The sequence below is a fragment of the Corvus brachyrhynchos genome, unplaced genomic scaffold (genome assembly GCF_000691975.1).
Source record: "Corvus brachyrhynchos isolate BGI_N302 unplaced genomic scaffold, ASM69197v1 scaffold59, whole genome shotgun sequence".
NCBI lineage: Eukaryota > Metazoa > Chordata > Aves > Passeriformes > Corvidae > Corvus > Corvus brachyrhynchos.
The window spans coordinates 7,254,750-7,268,607 of NW_008246054.1; the positions used below are offsets into that span (position 1 = coordinate 7,254,750).

The following is a 13,858-nucleotide window of genomic DNA, read 5'->3' on the forward strand; positions in this document are numbered from 1 at the left end:
TCTTTCCCTTTCTTTTTCAAAGTGGTCTTGTCAAGTCAATCCTTCACTGCATCTTAATTCTTGCTTCCCACCTCCTACTCCTGCATTCCCATCCTTTCATCCTCAGTGAGGCCAACCAGACTCATTCCCTTCTTGCAGTATATTATTTATGCATTTATGTTGTTTTTCCCTCAAAGGTCCAAAGATGGACATGGCTCTGTCACTTAGAGAAGCACCTCAAGCACCAGGAGCAGAGCCATGTAAATCCCACAGGGAAACACATCGTGCCCAGTGAAATGAGAAAAAAAATTACAGACATTATCTCTACTTCCCCTTTCCCCTTTCTGCCCCTGAGGCCTCACATCCTCTACATCCCATTTTTCCCTTTCCTCCTTGCAATCCCAGCCCTTGCCCCATCCCTCTAACACCCACAATGGTCTGGTAGAATTTCACCAATGCAGACAAGTGGAACACTTCACTTCCAATCCCCGAACAAGGCCAGGGCACAGAGGAGTTTATTATATCATAAATGAGAACATGAAAAGCTAATACATTTTATACATTTGTCAGAGAGGGAGAGAGAGAGGAGGAAGAACCTTTGCTGCCGGGTTCCTCATAGCAAATCTGTCACGCTGGAAAGAGGCTGCTGGAATGGAAGTATTTACAGACAGACAGGGAGAGCCCTGGTGCAGAATAGCAAAGCTCCTGCTGGATGCTCCAGGGCTGTGGCAGGAGCCAGGATAGAGTTCTCAAACCAAATCACACACAGCCCACCACAAACACCTCAGCTCTTCTTTTGTGGGGATAAAATGATGCCCAGCAGGGCCATGGGGAAGCTGTCTGTGGCTGCTGGGGGCTTTGGGTGGCTGAGGAATCAGAGAGTGCTGCTGGTGTTTGTATTGTGGGTCTGAATTTACCTGGTGCTGCTTTACAGAAAAAAGGGGGGAAAAGCATATCCAGAGATGGGCAACAGAGCTGGGAAGGGGCTGGAGCCCCAGGAGAGGCTGAGGGAGCTGGGAAAGGGGCTCATCCTGGAGAAAATGAGGCTCAGGAGGGACGTTCTGGCTCTGCACAATTCCCTGACAGGAGGGGGCAGCCGGGGGGGTCGGGCTCTGCTCCCAGGGAACAGGGACAGGAGGAGAGGGAACGGCCTCAGGCTGGGCCAGGGGAGGCTCAGGGTGGGCATCAGGAAGCATTTCTTCACTGAAGGGATTGTCAGGAATTGGCTGTCCAGGGAGGTGATGGGATCACCATCCCTGGAAGAGTTTAAAAGGCATGTGGATGTGGCACTTTGGGATATGGTGATGTTAACAGTTGGACTCAATGATCTTACAGGTCTTTTCCAACCTTAATGATTCTATGATTCTAAGTCAGATGCCAGATAGACTAATACAGAGGAATTTTCTGGGAAATCTCTTCTACCTGCCAGGCACACACCCCCATGGCTTTCTTGCTCTGTGCTCATTCCAGGTGGATTGTCCCATTTTAGTTGAGCTTTTGCCTAGTCCCACTGCACCTCCAGTCCCTATGACATTGCATTTCTGCTGCCCAGCAGATCCAGTGATGAAGGGCTTCATATCTCTCTTTCCAAAATCCAAAATTCAAGGCAGGAAGGCGTTACCCAGACATCATCTCCCTTGAAATAGTCAGCAAGTCAGACTTAATTAAGACAAAGAGCAGCAAAAAGCAATAATAATTAAAACTTAGAGTCTCCTGCACATATGAGAAAATAAAAGGAGCTCATGCTGGCAGGAACTTGGTGTCTGAAGCTGGCATTCCCCACAGCCAGGTCCTTTATCCACAAGGATGAAGCATTGGAGATGGCAGTGGTGGTGCCTACAAGAGTTTAGCTGAAATTACCCACAAAAGATGTTTCTCCAGGCTGAACTGTCCCTCAGGCAGCTGCTGAACTGGTGAGGGAAAGACAATAGTTGGTGCTTTGGTTATTTCAGCCTTTACCACCCCCAGACCTCAGGACACAGCTGGAGGCACAGCTGGAGGCACAGCTGGAGGCAGACCTGTGAGACTGCTGCTTTTGAGAGCATTTATCTCTGTGGGGGGAAAGGTGCACTCAGACAGAGCACAGATAGAAGGAATGGTAGAGGAGCAGCCAAGGAAACCCATCTCATCTGCCATCGTGTCCTGACAGCAGCTGAGAGCAGCAGAGCAAGAGGCAAAGTGTTCAGCAATTCTTCCTCTGAATGCTCTTCCAGCCCCTGGAAAACGACATGGCAGTGGCTCCCTGAGTTGTTGCCACCTGTGGTCCTTCCTGGGTCCTGTTTCCTTGGCTCCTACCATGGCTATGGGTGTCACTACATGCACAATTCTCAGATCTATGCTGCTGCCACCCAGGTCTCTTTGCCCAAAGCAATCCCTTTTTCACAGAAGAATTTTGCTCTCTCCACCCTTCAAACTCCCTCCTTTGCTCCTCTTCCCCAGTCCCTTTGCTCCATGTGGGAGAATGACCATCCTGAAATATGGGGCAGACCCCAAAACACAGAGCTCAGAAGAGCAGGTGGAGCTGGGCTCCACCATGGCTCAGATTCATCTCTCTCCAGAGCTTTGCTTGGTTCCCAGTGTTCTGTCCTGTCCTCCTTGCCAGGGTAGCTTTTCGGGCACTCACAGAAGCTGCCAGACAAAACACTCCAGATTAATCCCACTCTCTTCCTCTCTCTTTTTAGAAACTTTTAATTAGTCCCCAACTCAGCACCATTATTAGTATTTGTTATTAAGTATTAAAACTGCTCACCCCCAGCTCCTTCTCCCTCTGCTTCCCTTTTCCAGCCCTTTGTTTTAATTGTTATATTTTTTCATCAGTGATCAGCCAAGCTTCCCTAATGATCTAGGCTCATTTAAAGGGTTTATAACTCCGGCACAAAACTCCAATAAAAAAGCGGCAGCCTTGCTGGGAACCTCCTGGGGCTACTCAGCAGCCAGGAACACAAACTCATTTAACACTTGCCTCTTCTCCCCTTTTCTTAGTCACCATCACCCATTTTGTCAAAATATCTTCCCCTGCATGCACAGAAACCCTTCATTTTTCCTTTTCCACATCTTTCTCTCTCAATTCTTTTTCCCTACGGATCGAGACAGGAGAACTGGAAAAACCCTTGATGAGGCACATGGTGGAGTTAACAGCAAATAGACCAAACCCACTGTTCCTTCCAGCCTTTTCCCTGCCGATGCTGCATTGCTGTCCCCTCTCAAGAGGAAAAACATAAAGAGTTGTATTGAGGCTGAGGAAAGAAATGATCTGGCTGTATTTCTCCTGAAGTATATTTAGCAGTTGCACATTACCCCCCTAGAGAGCTTAAAAGCCTCTTTTACAAATCTGCAAGTTGGCACTGCCTTTCCTTCCTTGCTCTTCTCCCTTTGCAAGAGGTGTAGATTTACGCACCACAGACAAAGGGCTGCTTGGCAAACTCTCAGTCTTGGCCCAGCTTCCCATCGAGTACAGATGTTGCTTCCAAACCTGTCTTTAACCCTGTGCACGGCCAGCAGGAGAATCGTGGGGGTCCAAGCAGGAGGAGGAGTGCAAGCTGTTCTCCAGGAACAGAGACTGACCTAGACTCAGGTGGGCTCTAATGTGACCTACTGGGCTTCTTGCCCATGGCCTCAGGCACTGGGCAATCAGGCAGGGTGAGGGGCAAGCCAGGAGAACACATCTTTGCTACACTGACCTCCTTGTACCAAGCTTTTTGAGGGAAACCTCACAAAAGTTATCCCATCTCTGTTTACACACAAAACCCTTCTGAAATGACGAGGGAAGAAGGGAGTGTGACTGATAAAAAGGAAATGAGTAGAGCAAGGCACGGGGTGGATTTATGTCACCTGCCTTTAGTCATCTGCCATGTGGGTATTTCCATCTGAGCTGTCACTGGGCTTCTCCCTGGAAATGCCATAGGGAAAATAAGCACTTTTAACACCCTGGTTACCCTGCCCTTGTAAACCAGGGGAATGTTGACCTTTTTGCACTGTTCTTCCAGCTGATGTACTTCCCAAAGCCATCCATTTCAAAATTATGGAGCAAACAATGCCATTTAAATGGTCTTGCTTTGAAGTCACTATTGCTCCCAGGAATGTGCCTGACAACATCACACCGGCAATGACCATGGGAGTCACAATTGTATTGATACACTTGACAAGCAGCCTTTTGTTCTCACTTGAAAGGAGCTCAGCTGAAAGGCCCAGCAATGTGTTCAGTCATCTTCAAAAAGCCAGAATCATTTGGTGGGAATAAACAGTTGGAGCTCTTCAGTCAGTCATTTGAAAAGGACAGCTTCCCAAGGAGCTTCAGCACTATGCTCCCTTGTGTGGCTGCTGGGCTCCTCTGGGAGATGTTTTCTGGAGCTGGTTGAGCTGCTTTGACATATATTTATCATCAGCAGTTTGAGTTTTGGGGAGAGAGAGAAACAGCAAAAGGAAACAAATCAAGCCATTGAAATATTTCATGAAAGGTAGAAAAAATCATAAGGTTTTGGCGTATTCAATAGTATTGGGTTTTCGACTTGGGCTGAAAGTGCAGCTCACTAAGTAGGGTCTGTGGAGGATGCCTGCAATTAGAGACCTGCTTGGTGATACAGAGCTGTCTTCTCCTCGTTTCCAGCTGCTACATTTAATTAAAAGAAAGCTAAACAATCCATTACATTAAATTACTTTCTGCACATTGCTTTTCCACATAGACAACTGAAATGGTTGCCACAGGGATGTTACCTGACCGCAGGCTGGAAAGGAGATAAACCATTCTCAAAATTATTCTATTCTTGCTTGAAATGTCACCCCAATGACCTGCTCAGGCATCAGTCCTGACTGTGTGAGTGCCTACGAAGCTGGTGGGGATTCACCAGGAATGTGAGGGGCATTAATGGACTATAATCCCAGCCTCATCTTGTTTGTTCCTGCATCATGTCACAAGATGATGAGGATGCCACAGCAATGTTGTGGCAAACAAAAGGGCTTCTTTTGTGTTTCCTCTCTCTACTCTCTGTCACCTTCACCACAGAATCAGCAGTAAATAAAATCATACCATGAGTTAGTCTCTACCTCAGTTGCTTCTTCAGAATTTCTAATCAGTACCAAACAGTCCATACACCTTGTTCCACCTTCTAACTTAAATAGTCCTTTGATATTAGAAGTCAAGTATGCCAAGGATATCTTGAAATATCTCGTGGAAACAGAATTTGTAGGAAAACTCCTTGTCCCTCTGGGCATTTTGTTTTCCTTTCAATTGTTTTCCTTTCCTTGTTCAAAGAAGGATAAAAAAGGTTTGGAATTTTCCTCAGTAACCCATTAGGCCACAGAGCAGACTTTGCCTCCTGGAGAGGAATTCCCTAGGAACACAGCCCGAGTCCAGACCGTAGCAGGGAAGGAAATGCTGGTTAAAGCCCTGCTCTGACAGCCTCTGTGCGCTGCCACCAAGCCCCTGCCTCGCCACTCTGCCAATTAAAAAACATTCGGGTCTTAAAGCAGCTCCCAAAGTATGTCCAGCTTGAGGCAAAACCAACCTGGACTGGCTTCAGGAGGAGAACTGAACAAAAACAACATCCTGTCTCAACTCTGCTGCCTTTGTTACAGCTCTGCCCTTATTTTCTGCACTCCACACCAATTTCCCTCTGAGATAATTGTTGCCAAGTGGCTATTTTGAACATGGTTGAGTGCAGATTGTTAAAGGAGAGTCAGGCTTCTGCTTCTGTCTTGCTGACTATTTTTGCTTTATTCCCCATCTCAGACAAAAACATTCTGAGGACATCTGTTTACTGTTTGTGCATAATGCATTATGGTAGGAAATGGTCTCTTCCTCCCTCATTTTACAGCGTTTGCACCTCATCCTGGGGTGGCCTCCCAGCAGCAGCATGGACCTTTATGACCACAGAGCTCCAGCACTATCACTCTCTCCCTGAGCCAGCCTTCCAGAAGGGGAATGCCATTGGCTTTGGGTTTGGGCACACAGCAGGAAGCGTATTCACTGGCTGGGCCCAGAGTGGCAGCCTCACTCACTCTGTCTCACATTTGCCCGATTTGAAGCCTATAAACTGCTGGACTGGATTTTCAGTTATCAACATCCTCTTAACCCAAGCAGCATTAGCTGAGTCCTTCAGCAGTCTCATCCAGACAAGCATCTTACTCAAATACCTTGGGAATTATCCCATCCTCTCTCTGAATCCGAGGTCATGGGGCATACGAGACAGGAATCACAGATTCTGATGATGGCCATGAGAGAGGAGGCTTTATGAGAGGAGGAAGAAGGAAGCTCAGGCTGTGCCCACTTTATCATGGTCATAGTACATACCAAGCTTTTGGTTTTACAAGAAAAAACATTGCTAATTAATCACCCACTGGGAAGCATCCTGCTTCCCTATGCTTGTGTCTTCATACAAGGAAGTTATTCCTGCAGCTTTATGGAATGAACAAAACTGCATCTCACACTGGGGATTTCTCCTTCACAAAAGACCCAGAAGCCAACCCAAAAGGCAGTAGATCAAACACATTAACAACTGATTTGTATTATATTTATTGTATTTTCTCTCTGACTGTTTTTAATTCTCCCCTAGCAACATAAGCTATTCACCCTCAAAGCTTTCAGCCTCTTCTGAAATTTCAATGGTCATCTCGCTGGGCTGCTTTTGTATCTGTAGGTCCCCATCATCTCTGGGCAAAGATGGAGTGAAAAGAATGATGTTTTTCAAGCCCTGCAGTCAGGTCCTCAATGTTCCCAGCATCTGACTCTTGCCTGCAGAGGTGTGAATCAAAGTCTGGTTTCCCATGTGGTCACGCCAGATGGTTGGCTCAAAACCCATCATTTCTTTACAGCAAAACTCACTAGACACAGACAGTAACCATAAGATATATTGGAAACGCGAATCTCGCTTAATTTAGACTGCCGACACCCATGCAAAAGATCCTTCACCCTACTCCTTTTGTCAGCTCTTCAAGAATGGTTTCTCTGCTGAAAACATCCTGAAACATTTCAAGACAGTGACAAAAATACATTCTTACAGTCAGCCTGCATCTTCTTATTCTGAACTATCTTGTTACTTCTGAACTTTGATTGTCAGATTGCATTCGAGGATCATTTTACGTGCCCCAAAAGGCAGTGCTGCTCCCAAGGAATGCTTGGAAGCAGCTATACAGGACAGCAGATCACATTCCAATATTATTTCATTGTTTGTGGCCCATTGCAGTGGGTTCTGGGATTTGTTGGGGCTGGACACGTCCAACCACATCTGTGCCTTCCACAAAAGAATTGGGAATGCTGAGTAAGTCCCTGCCCTGGTGAAATTGTGAAGGGAGCACTGGAGAGAACAGTATTCAGTAAAGCAAATAAAAATTTCGGAAGGAGACTGTGTTGAAAACAATCATATGCTTGGGAAATCTGGCTCTGTGTGTTTAGTGACCACAAGAGGTCAGGGCATCAGTTTTCCATTGCATCTTAAAAGCAACATCCCAAAAAGCCTGGAGCTAGGATACTATTTTAGCTGAGACTGTTCAGTGCAGAAATTCCATCTTTAAACATTCCTTAACAGGGGTTACCACAGGAGCAACAGCCCTTCTTTTCTTTGCACTTGAGTCTATCAGGATAATAGTGGGGTTTGTCTTCCTTTATGTTCCAGGTCTTGCTCCACAGTTTGAGGGTGTACAGAAATATTATATTTTATACTAAAAGCCACAATCAACACCTCAATTTCCTTGGTACAACCAGCCTTCCTTCATTAGGAATAAACCATGCTGGTGGCAAAGGTGTCCCGGGTGTGACCTCAGGTGCGTAGAGTTTCCTCCTGCAGAAGCTTTTAAGCATCACAAGCCTCCCTTTTCTCTCTTCCAAATCCACTTCTCCAGCGTGAGTAAAGTCAGTCTATGAGATAGCAAATGCATTACATATTCCAACTCCAAATTAAGACTATTTCTGCAAATGCATTTCTTCATCTATGAGAGGTCTATGTCAGGGAGACAGACAAAAAAGAGACTGTATAAAATAGTAACATTTTCATCACATCTATCTATCTATCTATAAACTATAGGAACTGTGTACACACTTGCCCTCTGAGAACCACTTTCTGTGGCACCTGTTTTTACTAATGTAGTTTTTCTAGAGAGTGTTCTGCCCAGGCACTAACTGGGCTTGACCCAGTTTGGTTTATAAAAACAGACAGGATTGCTGCCTGGGATATTAGATGATGAATTTTTCATATGCAGCCTTGTTTCACTGCAAAGTCCAGCCTCAGTCCCCCCCTCTGTCTGCAGCATGTCCCCTTTAGCAGGTCCTGCTTTGTGAAATTGCATTTCTTTGTTTACTCTGCATGGTGCCAAGAAATGCCTTTCTTCCCCCTCTTTTTTTTTTTTCTCTATTTTTGAAGTGAAAGTTATTAAGCTACTTCTGGCATAATACCTCTAAATGCCGAGTTCGTGAGAGGGAATTTTAACTTGGTTAATCTGACACAAATGAAAAACTATTCAAGGCTTGAGATGACTGGAAAGTTTAGTGTCATGACTTTTTCAGGAGAAAAAGAGGGTTCTCAGCAAAATTTCATTTGAACACTTGACGTTATTTATTTCCTTTAAAGTGTTGGGCATGGTTTAAAGACACGGGAAAAACTGAACTAATGGTTCTGCTCAGTGCTGGGGGGCACATGGGGCAGACAGAAGGACAGAGAGGATGGAGAGTGTTCTCCTTTTTGACGTGGGACAGTGGGTAACTGCTCCCACTGGGAGCTGGATCCTGCAGGCTTGCTCAGGGCTGAAATGGAAATGTCACTCTCTTAAAAGTTAAATTTCAACTGCCATCATTTCTGTGACTATTAGCAGCAGAGGAAAATGGGAAGGAGAGGCTTGCTGTGATACAGAGACCTCATATGTCTGAGATCATTCCTTTCCTTGTTCAGAGCCATTACATCTGAATTAAAGATGCCTTGGGATGTTCCTCATCCAAAAGCTTTTCCATTTTTTATTTGGGTGTCTGGAAGCCAAAAGAAACAGAATCTACCAGAGTTAAGCTATGCCAGTGCTCAGAGGGGTGGTCCCAGGACAGTGTTCAGCCAGTGGATAAATACCCATGTCCAGGGAGACAACTCTCAGGAGATTTGAGGACCGTTTTCAGAACTATGCTGTGAACTGGTGGAGTCCCATCATCTTCTCCTCCTTGAAGGAGTGAGTGGGGCGTGTGTATGTGTGTTGCTTTCACTCCTGAGCACTAGCTGGGATAAATGGGCTGAAGGTTCCCTCTACTTTTTGCTCCAATAGCCATGTATCAGGTTTTCCACAGCTGAGCTGAAACCCATGATTCATAATCAGTTTCGTTTGTGAAATGTTCTTCTAATTGATCAGACGGAGACCAATTTCAGTGTGGGAAACTGAACCCTGAAAAAATTAATTACCCGCCAGGCTAAACCCATTTCCTTTGGCCCAAGTACAGCTTATTGTATGTTACTGAGAGATGACTGGCTGTCGAGAGAAAGGCAATGCTATAATTCTTTCTAGGACACGCTACATTGGAAGCAGATAAAGTGCTGCTGGCTGAGGGCAGTGGCTATGCAGAGTGGGGAGGTGGCACAGGAAAAGGGGAAAAGGGACAGTAAATACATGGCAAAAGGCTCAGAGGGAGTAGAGATAAGAAAAAGGAGAAAATACACCAATTTTAAAATCCCAGATTCTCCCAGGGATTAGTCACTACAGGGTTTGCCTTTGGAGACAAGGGGTTTTAACGTTTCCTGTGCCTACTTGGTGCTCATTTTATACGTGTGAGATATGGAGGGATGTCACAGACCCTGGGCAAAAGACACAGGCAGAGAGATTTTTTTTTTTTTTTTTTTTTTTTTTTTTTTTTTTTTTTTTTTTTTTTTTTTTTTTTTTTTTTTCTGTGATGCTCCGGTAATGAGGGTAGTGAACTTAGCAAGGCTCCACAGCCTCGGGGCAGGAAGGCTTAGAATAAATGCTGTAACTGAGCAGAAAGCACCAGGGAGTAAAAGTAGGCTCTCTTTCCTCCTTTAGGCTGAAGAGATGGGGAAGATCCAGGGACTCACAGATGGCTCCACAGGAATGTCAATGAGGGTGTTGCACACTGGTGCAGCCCATCCCTGCTCCCGGCATGGGACTTGCTGCTCTCACAGCTGACTGCCATCCCCTTCTCTTCTTCCACTTCTTCATTTCCCCTTCTCTTCCAATGGCTCCTGGCATCAGGATACCAAACTCAAAGCCCTCCAAGACAGAAGGCGTTACAGATTTTTTTAATTAAAGCCAATTGGGTAATGAAAGTAGCAGGAGTATGTTCCCACTCTATGAATGGATAAATTAAAGCTCTCAGCAAAGACGGCAGACATGGAGTCTGTGAGGGGAGCAGATTTTAGATGGAATCCTAATGGCTGCCATCTTTAAGCTAATGACATCCTGCCCACACGATTCTGCCAGCTTCCAGGGTAGCAAAATAACCGCAGAGGGAGCATGGATCTCCTTCTTTTTAGACTAGGGCTTCAACAGTGAAAAACATTAGTGTTACAGGATACTCAGGCTGCAATCCCCTGACAGTAAGAGCCAGCTACTCTCCAGCTGCTCCAGGTTAATAGAAATACTTCCTTGGCTAGACCCCAGCACAAAACAAAATAGGATTTACAGCCAGAGTAAAGCTAATCAAAGAAAAAGGACAAAGGTTTATCAGCAGCCAGAACTTTTCAGAAGCAAAGAACTTAGTGATGTCTGGGTCAACAGTGTTCTTGTGCTTCAGAGAGCCCTCGATGCAGATTGCTTGGGGAATACCTTGCCTTGATGGAAAGTTTTAACCCTTTGACTTTTGAAAGGACAGGGTCTAGGTGTATTTATTGGAAAACCTCAAATTCAAACAAAATAATCTCTGTGTTGCTGCCAGTCTTTTATCAGCTTCTGTGTGGAGGTGCTCAGGAGTGCTGTGTAAATGCGATGTACTTAAGAAACAAAGGCTGAGTGGAATGACCTCTTCAAATGCAGATGTCAGGCATCTTTAAAGCCCTGGGGTTCAAGGATCACAAAACTGGATTAAGGCTCCTGCTCTGTTTTCCTTCTCTATCCATCTTTTTCTTGCTCCAAGAAAGAGGATGGCATGACTGAGAGTCAGGCTCAGTGACATTCTCAGGGGAAAATACAATTCTACCTAGAAATTACAATTCTAGTAATTCCTAATGGTACATTGTGGAGTTTTCTTTTTAAGACAGGATGTTCTTTCTTACATACCCTGCATCAGAGACCTCTGTTCCCAAAATCTGGAGTGCTCCAGGGCTCCATCTCCCTAACAGGTCAACTGGGAGGAAGAAATACTCTTCCATGGAAGAGGGAGAGAAATCTGGGAGCAGGGAAGATGTGCAGGAATTGACACGTAACAGAGAAAATTGAAAAAAGTGCCCACTGAATCCATGATATTGAGATAATTGCTATTCTATTTAGGACCTCTTATTTTGGCAGTGACACAGCCAAGGTGTAATACAGCTGGAAATCAAAATGGATGGAAGTTAATCCATTGAGGTTTATGGCTACTGTTAGTTTCTGATGTACTCTGATAGTCTGCTAAGTAAACACCTCACTACCTGCCTCTTAAACCAGAGTTCACAGCTCCTCCAATCTCTTGCAGCATGAATACTTTTATTAACCCTCTTAGTGTGTTTGAGTCGACCCTTCTCCTTCTGGGGAAAAGTCAGAGCTCTCTGAAGTGAAACACCAGTTTTGGACGGGCATATTCCATTTACATCATGACTGTGAGCCAATATTTTTACAGGCAACTATGCAAGTACAAAACCACTCAAAAAAATGTTAAGTCAGTTTAGCATTTTCCCACTCATCAGCTGAGCTACTGTAACAGAGGCTGTGTCCACTCTTATCCCTTAGCTCTTGGATAAAACTGCAAAACCATATTGCTTGGCTCCAGCTTTTTTTTCCATGCTTCTGTACCCCTCCACTCTTCTATTTTTCCATAGGAAAAGAAAAATAAGAAAAAAAATTAGAAGATGAAACCTATTTTCTAAATACACATTAATTTTAACATCCAGAAAAGATTGGTAAAAGTTCAACATGTGCTTACTGAACAGAAATTCAGGAGAGCAGTGAGAGGTGAACAGTGACTCTCCTAGAGAATGGTGCTGGTCCAAGTGCAGCTCACCTGGGCATTCATTCAGTGCCTGCTGAGGGGGAAAGGAGATGAGAGATTACTCCATTATAGTCGCGAATGTATAATTCATACAATGCCAATGAAATAATTATAAATGACTGAATTGTTCACAAAGGCCATTCTTCACACTGTAGCCCATTTAAAAAAAATCTTTTATTCCTCTCTTCTAAACTTTCTGTTAATGACCCCGCTCCTTGCCTTTGCTTCCCTTGCAGCCACTTGGCGGAGATTCTCTAAAGAGGCAGAAAAAGAGTTCCTGGAGAAGACATAGACAAGTTGTGGATATTGGGAACTTTCATTCTGTGAGGGTGGGGAGGCCCTGGCACAGGCTGCCCAGAGAAGCTGTGGCTGCCCCTGGATCCCTGGAAGTGTCCAAGGTCAGGTCGGAGCAACCTGGGATAGTGGAAGGTGTTCCTGCCCATGGCAGGGGGTGGAACGAGATGATCTTTGAAGTCCCTTCCAAAGTGCCCTGTGATTCCAAATCTCCCTTCCTCTGTGTCTCCATGGACATCCCATTAGATACCTAAGTATGAATGAACCAGCTCACTTTATACACATCCCTCTGCCATCTGATCTGGGTTAGACAACCTCTGGCCATGGTCTTCTCAAGAGATGCGTCTGCCTTTCAGTTTCCTCCCCTGTTCTGTGGACAAGGAAGGGTAACAGCATATTCCTAATCAATTCTTGGTTTGTTTGGTCAGTTGTTTGCCGTCTGTGAGATGACAGCAACATGTGAGAAACACAAGGTTCTTGTACGTGCACTGCAAGAGTTTTGAGTCCACAAAACCAAACCACAGCACTATGAATCCTTGGGCTGGATGGGAAAGCTTCCCTGCTCCTGGAAACTCACCTGCTGCTCACTCACCTGGCCCTGCCTGGTGTCGTTTATCCCTGGGAAAGGCGAGCTGCAGATGAGAAACTGCTGGAAATTGGAGCTGGTAAAGCAATTGCACCTTGAAGAGCCCCAGCTCTGTTGTGAGATGGATTGGGAGTGGTGGAAGTATCAGTCACCCCTTGCTTGGAGCTGCTGTATGGAGGTAATCAAAACCTGGGGAAAAACTTGTAAAGATTGTAGCACACAGATGGATGGACAGACAGTGCGATAGATCATAAGCAAAAATAACAGTTTAAAATTGCATTTCTGATTGTGACCTGGTTTTCCCAAGTCCTGAGTGCTCGGTCCAGTGGCACATGCTGTGGGAGCAGCCCTCTGGGGACTTAGTCCAGAGGTAGTGTCTGCACCTACAGGCCTATTATTGCAAACTTTTCTTATGTATATTTGAAAAGGTGAGAAAGCACCAACCAAGGATGTTTTCTAAAGGTCGAACCTTTCTTTTTGCTGGAGCTTTCCCCCTCTGCTTGCTTTTATTTCCAGGTACTCCCTAAGGACGGATTGAAACTCCATAGCTCTGAGCACATCCTTTGTCCTGCTTAATCATTGTTAACAGACCAAAAGATGAGATAATGGCGACTGTCTTGGGGACTCCAAGTTCCTGATTGTTCAGAAAGGTCATAGAAAAGCCACGTTTCTAATCTTTGCAAAAGAAGAGATTAACAGGCAGCCTTGCTGAGATGTTTAGGGAGGAAAAAAAGGAAAAGGAGAAGAAAGGTGATGGAAGGGTCTTTGGGTTTGACTTGGATACAAGGAATAGGAACTGTGAAACAAAACCATGACACCACAAAGGAAGCAGGGAAAGAATTCTTCTGCAAAATACACAGGCGCCATGAAGAGCAACTGGGAAAAAGTGTGAAAAG

At 45.1% G+C, this 13,858-nt stretch overlaps 1 long non-coding RNA gene across 1 annotated transcript; it reads right to left on the reverse strand.

Annotated features, from left to right (window-relative positions):
- Positions 1-1,279: 1,279 nt before the first annotated feature.
- LOC108449504 lies at positions 1,280-13,241 on the reverse strand. The gene is made up of 3 exons (XR_001865666.1): positions 12,969-13,241; positions 12,017-12,116; positions 1,280-4,338 (listed from the first exon to the last, which is right to left on the reverse strand). It is a non-coding gene; the product is annotated as an uncharacterized LOC108449504 (long non-coding RNA).
- Positions 13,242-13,858: the final 617 nt, after the last annotated feature.